The sequence below is a fragment of the Pteropus vampyrus genome, unplaced genomic scaffold (assembly GCF_000151845.1).
Source record: "Pteropus vampyrus isolate Shadow unplaced genomic scaffold, Pvam_2.0 Scaffold87, whole genome shotgun sequence".
Classification (NCBI taxonomy): domain Eukaryota; kingdom Metazoa; phylum Chordata; class Mammalia; order Chiroptera; family Pteropodidae; genus Pteropus; species Pteropus vampyrus.
The window spans coordinates 5076836-5096595 of NW_011888868.1; positions in this window are offsets into that span (position 1 = coordinate 5076836).

Here is a 19760-nt window from a genome sequence, read left to right on the forward strand (position 1 = left end):
TTTTTCTGCATCTATTGAGATAATCATATGATTTTTATCCTTGTTTTTGCTGATGTGAAGAATCACATTAATTGTTCTATGAGTATTGAACCACACTTCCATCCCTGATATAAATCTCACTTAATTATGGTATGTTATCCTTTTAATATACTGTCGAATTTTGTTTCCTAGTATTTTGTTGAGAGTTTTGACAAGTATGCTCATAAGGAATATTAGTTTGTAATTCTCTCTCTTTTTTTAGTGTCTGGTTTTTGTATCAGGGTTATGTTGCCCTTATGTAATAAGTTTGGAAGTGTTCCTTCCTTTTCAACTTTATGAAATAGTTTGAGAAGTATAAATACTAATTCAACTTTAAATGTTTAGTGGTACTCATTCATGAGGCCATCTGGTCCTGGGCTTTTGTTTGGGGGGAATTTTTTGATTTCTGCTTCAATTTTATTGCTAGTAATTGGTCGGTTAAGATTCTCTGTTTCTTCCTGGTTCAGTCTTGGAAGGTTCTATGTTTCTAGAAATTTATCCATTTCTTGTAGATTGTCTGATTTGTTAACATATAATTGTTCGTAGTATTCTTTAATGATTTTTTGTATTTCTGTGGAGTTAGTTATAAGCTCTCCTGTTTCATTTTTGAAAGTATTTTTTTTTTCTGTGTACTCTCTCTGTTTTGCTTGATGAGTCTTGCTAGAGTCTTGTCAATTTTATTTATTCTTTTAAAGAAGAAGCTCTTAATTTCATTAGTTTTCTATTGTTTTTCTATTTTCTATTTCATTTATTTCCACTCTGATCTTTATTATTTCCTTCTTTTACTTATTTTGTATTTGTATACCTCTTTTTGTAGCATCTTTAGATGTGGATTTAAATACTTGAGATTTTTCCTGCTTTTTTAGATAAGCCTGTGCTTTTGCTGCATCCCATAAATTTTTTAAGGTTGTGTTTTCATTTTCATTTGTCTCAAGGTAATTTTTGATTTTCTGTTTGATTTCCTCTTTGATAAACTGATTGCTTAGAAGCCTGTAGTCTAATCCTCACAGATCTGTGTGTTTCCTATTTTCTGCCTGTAGTTGATTTCTAGTTTCATGCCACTATGGTCAGAAATATGTTTGATACAATTTCAATCTTCTTGAATTTATTGAAACTTATTTTGTAGCCTGGTATGTGGTCTATCCTGGAAAATGTTCCATGGACATTTGAGAAAATGTGTAATCTACAGTTTTGGATGAAATGCTCTATCTATATCTATTAAGTCAAACTAACCTAATGTGTCACTTAAGGCCATTATTTCAATATTAATTTTCTGTCTGGATGATCTATTCCTTAAGGTAAATAGAGTATTAAAGCCCCCAACTATTATAATATTACAGTTAATTGCTGCCTTTATGTCCATTAACCTTTGCTTTATGTACTTGGGTGCTTCTATGTTGGGTGTATATATATTTATAATTGTTAAATCCTCTTCTTGGATTGACCCCTTTAAAATTATATAATATCCTTTGTCTCTTTATATTCTTTGATTGATATCCATTTTTTCTGATGTAAATATTGCTGCTCCAGCTTTCTTTTCATTTTTATTTACATGGAAGTTGGAGCCAAGCTGATAGAGAAGGGAAGGTTTTAGTGGTGAGACACTCAATTCAAAGAACACATGAGAAGCCGACATGAGAATGAAATGGTAGGCACCAACTTTATTGCGGGGAGCACGTGCTTTTGTGCTAGGGGATCACGTGGACTCCACATATGTCAGAGTATGATCGTGGCATTCTGCCATACATGTGTGATACAATAAGCTGAATCATGCTTACATGAGCCAGGTGCAGACACCCTAGTACATTAATGTAACATTCTAAATCTGGAGTCCTGTCCCTAGCCACGAACCTAGATCACAGCCAGACCTGAGACCAGCCAAGCCTGGGGCTCACAATGGAATATCTTTTTCCATTCCTTCACTTTTAGTCTATGTGTGTCTTTTCATCTAAGTTGAGTCTCTTCTAAGGAGCATGTAAGCATGTCATGTTTTTTATTCATTATACCACTTTATGTCTTTTGATTGCAGCGTTTAGACCTTTTACATTAAGAGTAATTATCAATAGGTATGTGCTTATTGCCATTTTGTTAATTGCTTCTTGGTTGTTTTTGTTGTTTTTCACTGTTCTTTTGTTCTCTTTCCTTTTGATTTCTTAATATTTTCATTGGATTTTTTCTCTTCCTTTTTTGTGTATTACTTGTATATTTTGGTTAATGGTTATCACGAGGTTTATATATATCCTTCTATACCTATAACAGTCTGTTTTAACCCTATAGGTATTTAAGTCTGATTGTATTCCGAAAGCATTACATTTTTCTCCCCCCTCCAGTCTTTATGTTTTTGATGTCATGTTTTATATCTTTTTTTGTGTGTATTTCCTGATTATCTATTTTAGTTATAGTTAATTTTTCTACTATTTTCTTTTAATCACATTAGCCTTTTAATTTGTTAATTCACTGTGATTATTGCATATTTACCTTCACCAGTGATATTTTTTGTTCTTTTTCGAATTTTCTTATTTCTAGTTATGGCCTTTTTTTTTTTTTTTCTGCATAAAGAAGATCCTTTAATATTTCTCATAAGATCAAGTTAGTGGTTGTGAATTCCTAATTTTTTGCTCCTCAGGGAAGCTCTTTATCTCTCTTTCAAATGTAAATGATAACCTTGCCCGATATAGTATTCTAGTTTATGAGTCCTTTCTTTCAGAACTTTAAATATCTCCTATAACTCCTTCAGGCCTATGAAGTTGCTTCTAAGAAATCAGTTAATAGCCTTACAGGGCTTCCCGTGTATGTGATATTCTATCATTTCTCTCTTTAAGATTGTCTTTTTTATTATAAACTTTACCATTGTAATTACAATATATCTTGGTGATTCGTGCTTCATATTGTTTGGAACTCTCTGTGCTTCCTTGACCTGAATGTCTGTTTCTTTCTTCAGATTAGAAAAATTTGTTGACATTAGTTCTTCAAATATTTTTTCTGCTTCTTTCTCTCTCTTCTCTTTTTGTGATCCCTATAATACAAATGTTATGACACTTAATGTTATCCCAGAGATCTCGTAATATTCTCAGTTTTTACAATTTTTTAGAATATTGCTTTTCTGAATGAGTGATTCTCACTATTCTGTCTTCCAGTTCACTAATTCATTCTTCTGCTGTTGATTTCTTCTAATATATTCTTCGTTTCAGTTATATTCTTCATCTTTGATTGGTTCTTTGTTACATTTTCTATTTCTTTGTTGAAGTGTTCTCCGAGTTCTTCTATTGTACTCTCAAGTTTATTAAATATCCTTATGATAGTTTTCTTGAATTCTGTATTAGGTATATTACTTACTTCCATTGCATTAGGGTGTTTCTCTGAAGTTTGTTGTTGTTGTTGTTCCTTCATTTGGGGCATATTCTTTTTTGTCTCTTCATTTTGTTCTAATTTTTCTATTTGTTCTTATGGGTTAGATGGAATAACTATCCCTCTCAGTCTTGAAGGAGTGGTCTCTGTGTAGATTGTGTTGAATAGTTTTGGCAGACTGGTTGCAGTTGGAGTGGGTGTATGCAGTGTAGATTCTAGGTGGAGCAACTTGGTATGTGCATGCTTCCTCGTTTTTCTAAACCAGGTGGGGCTACCTTATGTAGACGGAGCTATTAGGTGCACTCTTAGCGTACCCTGTTACTTTAACTCCCTGTGATCAGAGCAAAGACTGGGCAGGGCTGCTTTTCATGCTTGCATCTCAATGCCCCACTAGCTCTATCTCCTTTTTTGTGGGGCAGGTCTGTGTGTATGCACAACTGCACTATATTAGTTCTGTTCTCTCTCTGAGCAGTGCAGATCCTCACATGCCCAGCCACATCCCTTTCACTTCACACAGGGAGAGCTTTAATTGTCCACAGTCACACAGGGGCTGGGCAGGGCCACTCTGTATGTGGCTAAATGCCCTATTAGCTCTGCCCTTTAGTTGGATGGGGCACAGTAGCACCCTCTCACTCAACACAGAGCAGCCATGCAGATGGGTACTGCAAAGTTTTGCCAGCTTCACACTTTCTTCAAGTGGGGTAGCCCCACCTGCATGTACAGCAGTGATCCGCTATCTCTGCACTTTCTCTAGATGGTGCATTCCTGCATGTGGGTACTGCAGCATTTTGCTGGCTCTACAATCTCTCTAAGAGGGGCAGCCATATGTGAGCTACAGTAGCCCTACATTACCTCTTTTTTTGGACATGGTAGCCCTGCTGGTGGATACTGTACTGTTTTGTGTGTATAGCTTATTGGGTGCATGAAGCAGCACCCTGTTGTACCTACTGGATGAATCTCCAGGTGAAGACACTCCTTATTGTATGCATGTTATGGCCCCCTCCGGTTTCTGCTGGATCTAGCTCGAGGAGTAGTGACTAGCAACATGGCACAGTGCCTCGTAGGTCAACCAGCAAATCTGGATGAAGCTTTCACCCACTGTCTATATTCAGGAAAAATGTAAACAATAATGCTTACTGGTTCCTCTGGTCATATGTTTTTCTGTCGGCTACTAGAGAGATCTTGAGGCTTCCTGACCTCTATGTGGTCCTTCTCTCTTGCTTGTTGTGCAGAAGCTGTTCATTTGTGTATCAGTCATCAGGAGGAATTGCTCTAAATATAGGTGTATATTTTATGTTCTTAGGAGCAGGTAAGCTCAGCTTCCACCTACAATACCATCTTGGACTTGCCCTCTAGTCCAGGTAAAGTTTCGAAGAAAGGCAAATTATATTAAGAGGGAAGGGGGCAACAGTGAGAAGACAGAGAGAGATGAAAATAAACTTTTCACCAAGTTTTTGGTAGCCAAAACAAAGCCTTGGTTATTCCATGCAAAGTGAAGTAACATGTAAGTAAATACTAGCATTTGAATGTTAGCTCAAAGGGAATAATTATAATGTAAATTAATTATTTCCTGTACCCAAAAAGTATAGCCAGTCTTCGTATAAACACATTCTTGTCTTTGAATTGTAGTTGCATTCAGAAGTCAAGTGAAGGCAATCTCTTAGAGGCGGAATTCCATTTTGATTTGCAGCACATAATCAATAACTTTACTAGCATAAAGGAAACAAATTCACAAGGCTCTCTCTCTTTTTTACTTCTTAGACATAGCAGTTCCTTCTCTCAGATGACAAATCTCTGCTTTCATCTATACAAAGACAACATGACAAATTTTATAAAATTTACAAATATTACAGCTCTGATTCCCTTTAAGTGCTGCTTCAGTTTCCTGGTCAACTAACAGGCCTAGTCTATCACTGTTCAAATTCGATTTTATGTTTCAAATCCCCATATTTTTGGCCCTTATTTCAAGAAAGATTATAGTAAGTATCAGAAATGAGAGAGAATAAAGAAAAAAATGAACATCTAGTTTGATCTATCCATTTCAAATATTTTGTGGTACAGAGAACAATAGAAAAAAAAATGGGTTTTTTTCAAAGCAGCATTCTAAATAGTGCATGATAGCTAATTACTGAACCTAACGTAGGCTTTCATACTTTTTACTTCAATTAAGAATGTAAAAGGAGTAGCATTCTTATCTATAGATAACTTCTTTGATGAGAATATTTAAATATTAAAAGTGGAAGAAAAATTGTAATGAAATTAACAATTCACTATAACTGCTTTCACTGAAGCCATTTAGTATAGATGTTATTACATATTTAGACTGTGCCAATATATATTAAACAACTTAAAAAATAAAATCTAAAAATCACTGGTTGGATGTAGTTAATATTTGAAAAAGTACCTAGGCGAATATCAGCAAGAGATCATTACATTAAATCAGAGATAAAATAATAAAATAATAGCTTCACCTAAATTATACTTTGGAAAATATTTTTAAAAAATAATTGATAATCACCTAGCAATATAATTTAAAATTATCACAACAACAACTGAAAGAACACATAAGATTGGTAAGTAATACTATGTGAGAAAATTAGAAGAAAAGAAAAAAAAAGGATGGACATGTTCTGAAACTGTGGATATGATGGCATAGAAAAAGTACGCACAGTGGAATGGCTAACAGACTTTAAAGAACATGATCAACCACTTTGAAGGATTTTGGTTATCTCTTTGTAAATTCCATCTCTTTCCCACTCTTCTCTTACTAAATCTCTAGTAAGTATATCAAAATAAAGAATACCTGTGAGTGAGCCCTTTTTGCCAATATTTAAAAGGGCTGAATTTTATAACTGAGTTTTCTAGCACAAAACTCAGGCATGACAAGAAAGAGGAGAAAATCAATTATTAAAATTTGCAGAAGGAGGATTCTGATCCAAAGTTTACCGTAAAATACAATTCCCTTCTCACTCCACCATCTCATACATGTGTCTGTTGCTACTAAAAAAACATCAAGCAAGAAAATAAAACATGGGAAGATATCATTGAATATTGAATGGTAAAGTATTTAAATATTTCTCTTAAGGGCTGAGAGGCTCCAGAAGTCATTTCAGTTATGTTGTTTTGGATCTGACCTATGCAGATTTAATTTAAACTCTCTTTACACTATTGACTCAGCTAAAGGCACTGGCTTCAGGAATCTAAGCCCCATGTCTGATGCCTCCCAAAGTCTTATAAACTATAAAGGAGGATTAGAATGGGCAAAACCATGCCTTGTTTGGCAAGGTGTTTAACCCTTGACCTATGCTTGAATGATTCCCTAAATGAGATAACATATGCAGAATCTAATGTACCTTAACCTTGATTTTTGAGAGAAATATTGGTAAAGATTACTAAGGGTAAAAATTCATGTATCTATAAATAGAGACATAGATGTAAAATTAATTTCTTCAGGTGGTTATTCATTTCTTATTTATTGAGTTCTATGCACCAAGCACTGAGTCAGGTTAATAAAGTTACACATTTTAAAAATATTTAAAATAAATGACATACTAATAAAAAAGTTTTAGTGTCACTTTCACTTTATAAATACAATTATACACCACTTAACAATGAGGATATGTTCTAAAAATGTGTCATTGTTAGGCAATTTCATCCTTATGCAAAAATCACAGAGTATACTTATATAAAACCTTGATGATATAGCCTACTTCTGTCATTGTAAGTTCTATACTTTTAATGACTGGCAGGACAGTAGGTTTGTTTACACCAACATCATGACAAACACATGAATAATGTATTGTGTTGTGATATTACGACAGTTATGAGGTCACTCAGCAACTGGAATATTTCAGCTCCATCTTATGGGACCACCATCATCTATGTGCTTCGTCATTGACTGAAACATCATTATATGATGTGTGACTGTAAATGTTTTAGTTATCTGCCCCAAATTGGAGTGGTAAAACTGAAACCTATATTTCTTTAACCATAAAATCTACCATCTTTTTATTATTCCACACTTCCCATTTTCATGCATACAGTAGTCTGTACATGTACAGTCTTTTCAAATATTACATTTGTTTTTCAAGTCAATTTGTGATGCACATCTGTAATCTATACATCTACATTAATACATAAAATGAATCAGTGTAGCAATTCTTATCTCAGTGCAAAAAAAGATGACTGGTGTTTTGATGTTTTAAGTTGTGAGATGATAAGTGAAAAAAAGATGTGATATTTAGGGTTAGCCAGATCTAAATTTGAGTTCATGTTCTGCTCCTTCACAATTGAGTGTTCTTCTTGGATGTGTCACTAAACTACACTGAGCCCCAGTTTCCTCTTATGTAAATGGGGTTTAAAATGCTACTCTTCATTGTCAGTAGACACTCACATGGGTATATCACAATTTGTTATGAGCATTTTAATGAAGCTGTTTGGAAGGGAAACATTTTAATTTAGCCTAAATAAATAAAGCCAAGAAAAAAATCTAACAGAAAATATAGTGGCCCCTTTAACTTCCTCTGGCTCCCTTGACTACAGATGATGCTTCCTGCCTGTGTCACCCAAGATACACAAACCTTCCTTTTCTGCACCCATCTCCTCCCTGGATTTAACATATTGTCTGTCTAACACTTCAGCATCAGCCAAATGCTTTCTGCTATCCATGACTCTCTGGATCTCACTCTCTCCATTCACTCATAGGATATAAATTGTGAGTCAACCCTAGTTATGCCATCTGGCACTTGTTGAAGCTGAATTTTAGTTGCAAGTTATACCTACTTGGACTTTATTTCTTAAAAAATAAACATTGCCAAAGGATTGAAATTCAAAAGTTTGTCTCATTTCTCTAATGCATTTCCAAAAATAAACTAACATGTTCTTTAATAAATAGCCTAAAACTCTAGTACATTGATACTTCTATGTATGAAAAAAAAAAAAAAAAAAAAAATCAGTTTGGAAATAAAATACACTTGTTTGTCAGTCAGTCTGGCCAATTATTCTACAGAAAAATTTTATGTTTCTATTTCTTACTAGTTACTACTATTGGATAAGAAAAGCTATTAACTAACAAAATTTTTATGTAATCTCTAATCGATGGTTAATACTTCTCTCCAATGAACCATATTAGAAATGTTATTTTATTTATAGTGGTATTTATATATTTCTGAGTATTGTAATACCTAATAGATTTCTTTTTTTGTCTAATATAACATCAAGAATCTGGATGTAAGCTTAACATTTAAGTAATTTAGCACTGTATTTTCAATTATCCTCATGTTTGACATTTTATGAAGCAAACATCCAGATTTGACACTGAAGATTTCACATTTTAACCAGATGTTTTAATGTCTATTAGACATATTTAAAATGAAAAAAAAATAGAGATAAAAATATTATTTTTCTTAATAAGTAAACTTCTTCCAACCTTTAGGTGCCAATTGGTCTATTCCGTACTCCACGGAAAACCTGTTCAGTGTATCTATTTCTTTATTTCTTTATTTCTTTATTTATAGACCCTCATCTTCTTCTCAATGTTTCTTTTTTTCCCAATCCTAATAATTCTTATCAGCCGATGTTAAAAAATCTCCTCTGTTCTGTGTTGCAAAGAAATTGACTTTGAAAAATGTCTATTACATAAAAGTTTAGCTTTGATTATTTCAGAACATATTTTTTCACAATGTTGAAGTCTGAAATCCTATATTTATTAGAAATCTACTCAGTTCGAATTTCTGTGACAAAAATAGAGGAACATCTAGAATTATGTGGAAACTTTTCTCTCCATAAGTGAATTTAAACGACAGCCATATCTTTAAATGACAACCAAAAATTGTCTTAAGATCATTATCCTTTGATTGCAAAAACTAAAACCATTCATATTGACCCTCAAATAATGATTTATTGGAAAGATTTACTAAAATGTCAAGAAAACAGAGCAGAAATTTTAGGTGTGTCTAGCAAGGACTGAAAACTTTCTCTTCTTCTCAATTTCTCTTCTCTCTCTAGAGACACAGGATTCCTGTTAACTTGAGCATCTATTTTCACATCTGCTCCAATCTCAATTCTTTCAAATGGCTCTTCCCAAGTCTCTCTCAAGTACCCTTCCTATTTTGGCAGCTTTTCATTCATGTTTCTGTCAACTATATCCATTTATTTTTATATGATATGACAATCCAATCCACAGATCAAATTCAATTTCTCAAGAAAGATTATCTGAAAGGCTCAGTGCATGCTGTGGGTTAAGTCCACTCTCTGTCAGATTTCCATTCTGAGGCAATAAGTCATGACCAGAGAATTGGATTTATGTAGTACAAATTTAGTAGGCCTCCCAGAATATGTGGAGTTGAAGAAATTTTTAAGAAAGGAGCATATTGGACAATCACTAATAGATAGGGTTCCACCCCACCAGAGACAGACACTCAAAATATTTTGATGGAGTGACAAACTTAAAACCAATCTTAGAGACCAAAAAACCCAAACTCCCATTTTACATATAGAAAAAAGGACCTGCGGGAAGAAATAACTACAAATCAACTGTATAACTGTTTTGCTTAATATGTACTACTTACAGATTAAATAAAATGCCAAATATATTAAATGTAATATCATAAAAATTAATATGTGGATTGTAAATATAATCATAAACCTTACTGATCACATAATTTAGTTTTATGATTCTCTTTTACAATATTTTATTTTGGAAAGATATTTTTAAATTTTATCTAATGATGAACTAGTTCACACAATCATTCAAAAATCTAACTATGATGAACACAATATTTTCTAAATTCTCTACTATTTTCAGACATGAACTGCACTAAACATGCCTTAGGTTGGGTTAATATATATATAATCAGCGCATGAGACCAAGAGTCTGGCCTTACCTCTGTCCTGCTACTATGTGACTTTAAGCAATACAGTGCTTTTCTAAGTTTTAGTTGGATCACACATAATGATTAATATTAATTGCTTATTTACATTAATTATATTGAACTGTTTCCCATCAAGTTAACTCCTTCAAAATGGTGAGGACAAAATATGATATATCCATTGTATTCAATAATATGTTTGAGAGTGTGTCGTAAATGATTCAATACCATAAAATGCCTTAGGCTACTCATTTAGTAGACATTGTCTATGGAAGAGTTGTAGTCATTATTAACTCCATTTGAACCACAGCAAATTGAGACTCAGAGAAATCCAGTAATATGTCCCTAAAAATCATTGAACTATGAAATGATAAAATATGAACTTAAATGCAGATTTGGTCAGCTCCAAAGACTGAAATTTTTCACCTGCCTTGCTGCCCCTTAAAACATCTTAAGCATATTTTATCTTCCTTATTCCACACTGAAACAAGAATGAGTTAATATCAGGCAGGGAACAAAAAATATTTACTTGCTAGCTTTGTGGGTGAAAATAATTCCAGAGAATCAACTAAAGCAATGTTGTTTGTAAATGTTGATTAGATTTCTTTTTATCAATCTATATGAGAAATCTCCCTTGTGCCAAAAGAACCACGTTTATCCCCATTAAATACTTTTTTTTTTAATTTATAAGATTTTAATTGAAAGTAGAGCAAAATAAATGGAGTCATAAAATAAATTTCTCTTCAGCAGCCCAAATAGAAAAAACAATAATCAAAGTATGTTCTCAGAATCATTACAACTAATCATTTTGATTTGGAGTTTCAAACCATAAATGAATGGTTAAATGATGAATTGATCAATGTATCTTGATGTTCATTCCTAAATAAATAAGTACTTAAAAGATAGATAGATTTTTAAAAAGCTACTGACATTAAAACAATTAGAGGGTGGCCATTTCTGAATCTAAGAAATTATGAGTAGCATTGCCTAACAAGAGTTGAGAAGAAAGGACCCTGATAGTTGAAGACAATATGCTTTTCTATAGTTTTCTTTTAACTTACAGATAATGAACATGAATGGCCTTGTTCTTCTTTCCATTAAAGTTAGAAAACTGGTGTTGATTCCTTATGTTTAATCATTTAGAATCTAAATGGAAAGCTTCTCAACATAATGAAAAATGGTCAAGAAGTAGCAGGCAACCTTTTCATTTAGTATTGAGACTATAATTTTTTCTCAACAATCTTCGGAGAAGATTTGGTGCATATAAACGCATAGAAAAACCATTAATGACCAGTAACTTCTGACAAACCTGAACAGGCTTGGTAAATGTGCCCTGTGAATAGAACCAAATAGTGCTTACCAAGGCAGTCTGAGACTCAGAAAATCTGTATTAAGATTCAAGAAAAGCCATAATTTTATACTGGAAATCAGTGCCCAAGGTGAAAAAAGACCAAGGCCAGAAATTTGAGAATGAATAATGACTTAGGAAGTTGGGAGCACTGGCAGTACTAGTAGGAAGTATGAGGTGTTATGACAAACAATTCAGAAAAAATGTAAATGGAAAGGTAGTACAGTTTCCTTTTAATGTCAGACCAAGCATGTGATACTCATGGGATGGATGTCTATTATAGGAATACCACAGGAAAAGACGAATTGTGAGACAACATTTATTTACCAAATATTTGTACATTACAAATGTTGAAAGAGAGATAAAATCTCTTTATTGCTCACGGTTATCTTTGAAGCTTGCAGGTGTGAGGAGTCAGCATTTCCTGATCACTATTTGTAGATCCTGGCTTTTAGAACTTTTTAGCAGCTCTGCAAGTTTTTATTATTTCCTCTTCTGAAGAAGAACCTAGTCTTAGAAAATGGTCAATTTGAGAAAACTCAAATTATTGAGTTATAAGCATTAACTGTCTTTATCTGTCCCCCAAATACCTCTAACTGCTTTATGCCAAACTTTTCTGTCATCACTGGGTAGTGCATTCCTGTAACAAAACTTCATTCTTAGTTCACAAAGTTAAGACTGTTTTTTATTATCAAAAGAGTTGTTGTTTCTTAAGGCTCAATGTTATTCACTTACAAACCTCAATATTATTTCCCTTTAAAAATTCCCAGATATAGATAACTCTATAGCTCTAGCCTGTTGGCATGGAGGGTGTTTTTACACATTTCTCTTCCTCCTCATACCCCATTACCTTGGTGTGAGTCAGAGACATGAAGAGTAGAGATAGAGCCTTACTTCATGGACCATGACTCTGAGAAACTCTTCTCCCTTTTTACAATAATATTTACTGTCTCCTGGGGTGCATGAGTTTGTACTTACTGTCTTCTTCATACACAGTCCATTAACAAGGAAGATCCAGTCCAGGCTCCACTTCTCCGTGTTCACACCTCATCCACTTATTGCTGGTTTTATGCAGTAAGTAATGCCATAGACATCAGCAACACAGCTGAAGCCTTAAATCCAACTTCTTTTCATAGTATACCAGGACCACATCAAGTGATGAGAACACAGGTTGCCCAACCCATCTCTCACACCTTGCCTTCAAGCCTCACCTTATCGCCATACTCCATGATCAGGCATGCTGATGGTATAGTGGTTCAGAATATTTCAGTAAGAGACCAACTAGGGCCCATTAGAATAACAAACTTGCCAGGTTTCCACTCTAGGACACTAACTCTAAACATCACTGGAAGAAGGGGACACAAAAAGAAAAATGGTATGTCAAATGTAGATACTTGTTTTCTTAAAATAACTGCTTATGAATGATTTTTTTCATAGCATATTTCAATATCATGTAGAAAATAATAATTTACATATAAAATATTACATTGAAGTATATAGGATCAATGTGGGTTGGAGATGGGGTCATTGATTGTAGAAAGTGGAATTTATGTTGACACTTAAAAGACAGATTGGCATATAGAAAGCAAGAAAAATGGAAAAGAAGACAGTGAATAGGGGTTAAATATTGTGGGGAAGATATCATAGGGATAAGTGCCTACTGTGAATTTATCAGGGAAAAAAAAAAGACATCTCTAGTCAAAAAGTTTCTGGTCCTTATTAAAAACAGACTAGAAATATGAAAGTAAATAAATAATGTATTTCAGGAAGTTGTTTCCATTGACTTCCATTAAAGACTTAAAAACTATCAAGCTTGTAAGAATAGCATTTGACCTGATCAAGGACAATTTTCAGCTATTATTTCTGAAGAATTAATTAAAAAATAAATATGAACTATTTGCATGTTCTTATTTTAATGACATGCTATTTGTTAGAATTAGCTTTATAATACAGTTGCCATGAATTATTTATTACAGGATCCTGTTTTCTTGACTTTTAAAATCAAAGTAAAACAAAAGTCAGTATGGACACATTTCCAGTTGATAAGTTTCAGTGGTTTGGTTTGAGTAAAATATATAAAAACCTGAGCAATAGTTTTATTCTGGTGATCACGTTGTTTTGATAGAAGTTTCTCAGCATTAAAGATCATAAGAATAGAGGTCACTATCACAACCAATGATAATCAGATTTCCTAAATTTTGTGGTGGACAATATTTCCCACCTCAATTGGTAACTAATCTTTCCAGACTCAGATCAAAAACTTTGGAATTACCCTTGATGTTTTTCTCTCTCCTGTAACCAATATCTGATTCATCACCTCTTCCAAGAACAATTAGGGGGATCATTTTATAAACTGTATAGATGTCTAACCAATATACTGTGCACTTGAAGCTAATAAGATAATATTTAAAAATATATGTATATCCAATGTCTTATCACTTTTTACCACCATGGACAAAGCTATAACCGCTCTCTGTAGAGATTATTGCAGTAACCTTTTAATTAGCCTCCCTGTTTCCTCTTTTGTCTCTCAACATTCTTCTTCAGTATAAACATCAGAGTTATATTTTAACCTTTTAAATCAAATTGCATTTCTCTTCTCAATGTCCTCCAATGGCTTATCATCTCACTCAGAGAGAATACCGAGACCCTTACATAATTCTCTGTTATCTGCGCCAGCTCCCATCATACTCCTCCCTGCCACATGTATCTTGAACTTTTTCTCCTCCAGCTCTTCAGGTCACTGCTCCAGCCACACTGGCCTCTCAAAAGCAAACCCCTGACTCAGGATACCAACTATTTCCTCTGTCTGGAATATTCTTCTCCCAAGTATTTACTAAGCTCACAACTTCAAGTTATCTGCTTACATGTCATCTATTAAGTAAGGCTTTCCTTGACCACTGTATCAAAATGACATGCACCCTCTCCTGACATGCCTCATCATCCCAGCCCTGTGTGGTAGGCTGCATTGTTGTTTCTAGTTGTTTACTACTTCCCTTAATAGAATAATACATCTATGCCTTGACCATATGATGTTGCAGTGCCACATTCTATGAGCTGAGTGTACACTCTCACATCGCTAGTGATTGTGGGCTTGCCCGTGTGGCTTGATTTGGCCAATACATTAGGGGTCCAAACTACAGAGTGGCAGTTCCTTGCTGAATTTTCATTCTTCTTCTTGTATTCTTATCATTCTCATGAGGAGAGAATGTTCCAAGAGGCCACAGTACAAGGAGAACTAGACACAGTTGGGACAGACAGGAACCTGGAAATCAACCAGATGTAACTCATTACAGATAATTATAGGCTTGTGAGCAAGAGAAGTCAATGATATTATAAGCCACTGGAATTTGAAAATACTATGCAGCCTTATTATAGTAGTAATAGCTGATTATTTACCCTAAATCATTTATTCCAGACCACTTTATAACCTATGACATACTATAAGTAGTTACCTCTTTTTCTATTTTATTTCTTTACTGTCGAGTTATTGCTTTATTGCTAACACCTATAACAGCACTTATGCCATAACAGACACTAAATATTTGTTAAGTGAAGTGATTAATAAGTGTGTGATTCAATGATTAAATAGGTAGATGGGGAATAAGAATGTGCCCTTTTTAAGAACAGCAGGGAGAGTCCAACAACCCCACCACTTTGAGACTCTGAAAACAATTACTACACATGTGACCTTTTTTATTATGAAACAATATGGACTATAGGCATCATAATAGTAACTCTAAGCTTTTTTTATCCCTGAAATACTGACTTCATCCAGAGGAAGTCCAATTTCCCAGCTGTAAAGAACCTACAGTCTAGAGAATAAATTTTTGGCACCATTTTATTTCTTGTTACTAACTGCTGTGCCCAAAAGATAATCTCATGCAATCTTTGCAACCTATATGGACAGAGGAATGAGAATGCGGTGAGGCTCTGAGGTGAAGTGGGTGCGAGGTTAGTATGTGGTCAGATTTGCTAAGGGTTGGGGATATGATCCAGGTACACACACACAAAAAAAATTAAAAAGTGTTTATAGTATCATAGCTTAAGCATTGGGACAAATATTTAATTATCTAAATCAAAATATCCTTAGTGATAAAATGGCCAGTTCAGTGACAATGAACTTACTCTAGAGAAAATTGAGGCCAAGAAGGGAAAAATGGATAACTCAGGGTCACACTGCCAACCAGTGGAAAAGATGGGCCTGACATCTATTCTCCTCACCCCAGGTTCAGTTTTTCAGCATGAAATAAAGAGATCACTCAGGGATCCCCATCTATGGCTTCCAATTTCTCTCAGCTCTGCAATCATGACTCTGTGCTTCTCTTACCAGTTCTTGTTCTGGTTCTCCACACTAATTTTTATTCCTGCTGCAGCTAGCTAAATAGGTAATATTATCTGAATACACTTAACATAGAAAGTGGCTTGCATATGTTATTATATTGTATTTTAACAATCCAGGAACATTAGATATTACTACTCTATTTGCAGATGAATAAAGACTCTGCTGGTAAAAGAGGTTAAATAAACTGGCTAAAGGGATATAGCTAATAAATAGCAGAACCTTAATTCAAGCCCAGTGCTGCTTGTTACCTTATTTTAGGATCATTTTATTAGTGCATACTGCCCCTCTGTTGGCATACTTCAGAATGTCCTGCCTTCTGTGTCTACCTGACATTCCCCAGTGAATATGTTTGAGATATCCATGTCCTGTGGTTCTTTATATAGGACTTGCCAAATCTCAACTATGATCACTCAGCAAATATCTAGCTGGATTATACCCAGGGCATTGGTGGAGAGGTAGGAATTTCAGTTCTCCCTGCTGTTCTGGTCATCTGTGCATAACTTTAGTTCAGAGTGGATCACCCAGCTTCTTCTGGAACCAGAGTCCCCACCAGATGCTTTTATCCCTATTTTCATTCATAGATTTATTTGTTGGTATATTCTGTATCTTCCAGATTTACCAAGGAAACCTAAATTAATTTTTGCTTAATCTTGTCCTGTGCCATGCTCACTTGGTATCCTTGCTTGGTTTCCTTGAAAGTTTTCTGTAGGGAAATGTCTTGGTTCCAAGATCTCCAGGATTAAGGCAATGGACAGTAACAGAACAAAATGCTTTTGGCAGAGGTAGGCAGAGAGGTAGGAGTGGGAGTGATCTGCCCCAAATGCATACAAAAAGGTGTGCAATGTCTGTAGATAATTTAAAAAATCAATGCTAACAAAGTTCTCCTGAATTTTATTATAATCAGCCTTCGTCAATAATTATAAATAATGTCAAAGATAAAACATGCCTCCTTGAAAAATATTTTCTTAGTGTAGGTTCTAAACATTTGTTGTAGTTACTGTTGAGTTTTGATATTGCATATGTATGTGATTAATGAGCAAATTTGTGTTACTTATCTTTTAATAAACATTGAGTTCTACATGGGAGTTATTTTAAGAACTTCCAGTTATACAGTCAGCTCCTGACACATTCAGATTCATCTACAGATGATAGTTTTGAGAGTAAATTTATAAGGATTTGATGTCATTTGAGCTAACTCTGCACATAGTTGACTCAAAGTGAAGTTCATATCTCCTGTGCCTGTAATACTTTATATTCTTGTGTTTAAACAGTAGAGTAAAAATAAATGCGATAACCCAGGAACTGTAAAAAGAAAGAAATACAACTTAAGTTTAAATGATTTTTATTCTGTCATTCACAGTGACCATTTCAAATTTCCATTTGTGTTTATTATTTATTTGTTTTCATTTCCCTTTACTTTTTTCACCCATTCCCCATCCCCTCCCTCTGGCAACCATCCTCTTCTTCTCTATTTCTATGAGTCAGTTTTCATTTGTTTTATTTGTTCATGTGTTTTGTTTTTTCAGATTCGCATATAAGTGAAAGTATAAGATAGTTGTCATTGTCTGATTTATTTTATTTAGCATAATACCCTCTAGGTCCTTCCATGTTTTTGTAAATGGTAAAATATATCATTTATATGTATATATATGATATATATGTATATATACATATGTATATATGGCATATCTTCTTTATTCATCTATCAAAAGATACCTATGTTGTTTCCATATTTTGGTTATTATAAATAATGCTGCAGTAAACAGGGGTACATATATCTTTTAAAATCAATGTTTCTGTTTTCTTCAGATAGATATCCAGGAGTGGAACTGCTGGGTCAGATGGTAGTTCTATTTTTTTATTTTTTGAGCAATTTCCATACCCCTTTTCATAGTGACTGCACCAATTTACAACCACGCCAACAGTGCACAAGTGTTTCTTTTCTTCCACATCCTCATCAATATTTATTTGTTCCCTTTTGATAATAGCCACTCTGCCAGCTGTGAAGTGGTATCTCACTGTGATTTTGCCTTGTATTTCCCTGATTATTGGTGACATTGAGCACCTTTTCATATATAACTTGGCCATCTATACGTCCTCTTCAGAGAAACATCTATTGATATCCATTGCCCATTTTTTAATCAGATTGTTTTTGATGTTGAGTACTATGAGATTTTTATTAGCTCCTTATTTGATATATCATTTGTGAATATATCATTTTCCAATTCGATAGTTTGTCTTTTTGTTTTGATGATGATTTCTTTTATTGTTCAGAAGCTTTTAAGTTTGATAGAGTTCCATTTGTTTAGTTTGCTTTTATTTCTCTTGCCCTAGGAGATGTACCCAGAAAGATATTACTAAGATTAATTTCCAAGTGTCTACTACCTATATTTTCTTTAGGAGTTATATGGTTTCAGGTCTTACGTTTAAGTCGTTAATCTATGTTGAGGTTTTTTAATTTTTGTTTTTTGTTATTGTCATTTTTATATACATATATATACATATATATATACACATATATACATATATATTTATATATATGTATATATATACATGCACATACACACACACACACACACACAAACACAACAAACATACATATGGTGCAAGAGAGTGGTCCAGTTTCATTGTTTTGCATGTATCTGTCCAGTTTTACCAACACCATTTATTGAAGAGACTGTCTAATATTGCATGTAATATTTTTCTTGATTACCATGTATTCTTTCTTTAGTTGTTAGTTGCTTTAAAACTAAATAATGAACCCAAAATGATCTTTACTAGTAATCAAATGATTATTACTGAATATAATGTTGTGTATCGGGTGAATATTGTTAAAAAATGATGCTCTGCAGGTGTTGACTATATCAGATATACTGATGGCTGAAGGTGCAATCCTAACCAGGACAGCTTTTGTCATATATTTACCTAGACAGGTCTGTGCTTCTCTTCTGTTCCATCAGTTGTCTCTGGGTCATTTAATTCATATTTTTTTCTACCAGAAAAAGCCAAGCCTTCTTCAGTGTGAAAACAATTTTCCATGTAGGTGACCTGAACAAGCAGATGGAAAAGAACCCAAGGTGTGTTCATAAATCCAAATACCATTTCTATGGCAGGCTGGAAGATAAAAAGCAAAAAGCTCAAAGGCATTGTTGGCTATAAATGCCTGTTAGAGATAACAGTGATCTTATTTATAACATATTTACAAATGTTAATTAAGCCATACGTTTTAGTGAAGGAAACAGAAATAAATATTATCTGTTTCACATAATAATTAAGTGATTCTAAAATCACAGTTGCATTCCTGTCTCATTCCCCTCCATCATCAAAGTCTCTTTGACAATGTGGATAGTAGAAAGAATGAAGTATGAGGTCCACACACCAAAAACAAAACCTAGACTCAAATCTAGACTCTGCTTCTACTTGCTCAGTGAATTTAAGTTTTTTTATTTAAGTTTGCTGATTTCAATGTCTTTAATTTTTTTAAATAAAAATATCCGCTTTACTCATAGACTGCTTAAAAGAATTAAGTATTAAAAGATAACATGCCCATCATATGATACACAAATCTAGCAAATATTACTCTACTTTAAAAGTGCCTTAAAAACTATTTTTTTTGGAAGGGTTTTTCTCATACTAATATATTCGAAGATAGAAATGAAAAGAAATAAAGTTTTTAATCCATATTTAAAATTGTATGACATTACAATTTGTTGTCTTTTTGCTTCGTTAATTTAGCCTGGCATATTTCTTCTATGTTTGTTTAGTGGGAACAGACACATACTTACCAAATTGTTCACCAAGAAGTGAATTTATTTATGAGAACTACATTCAT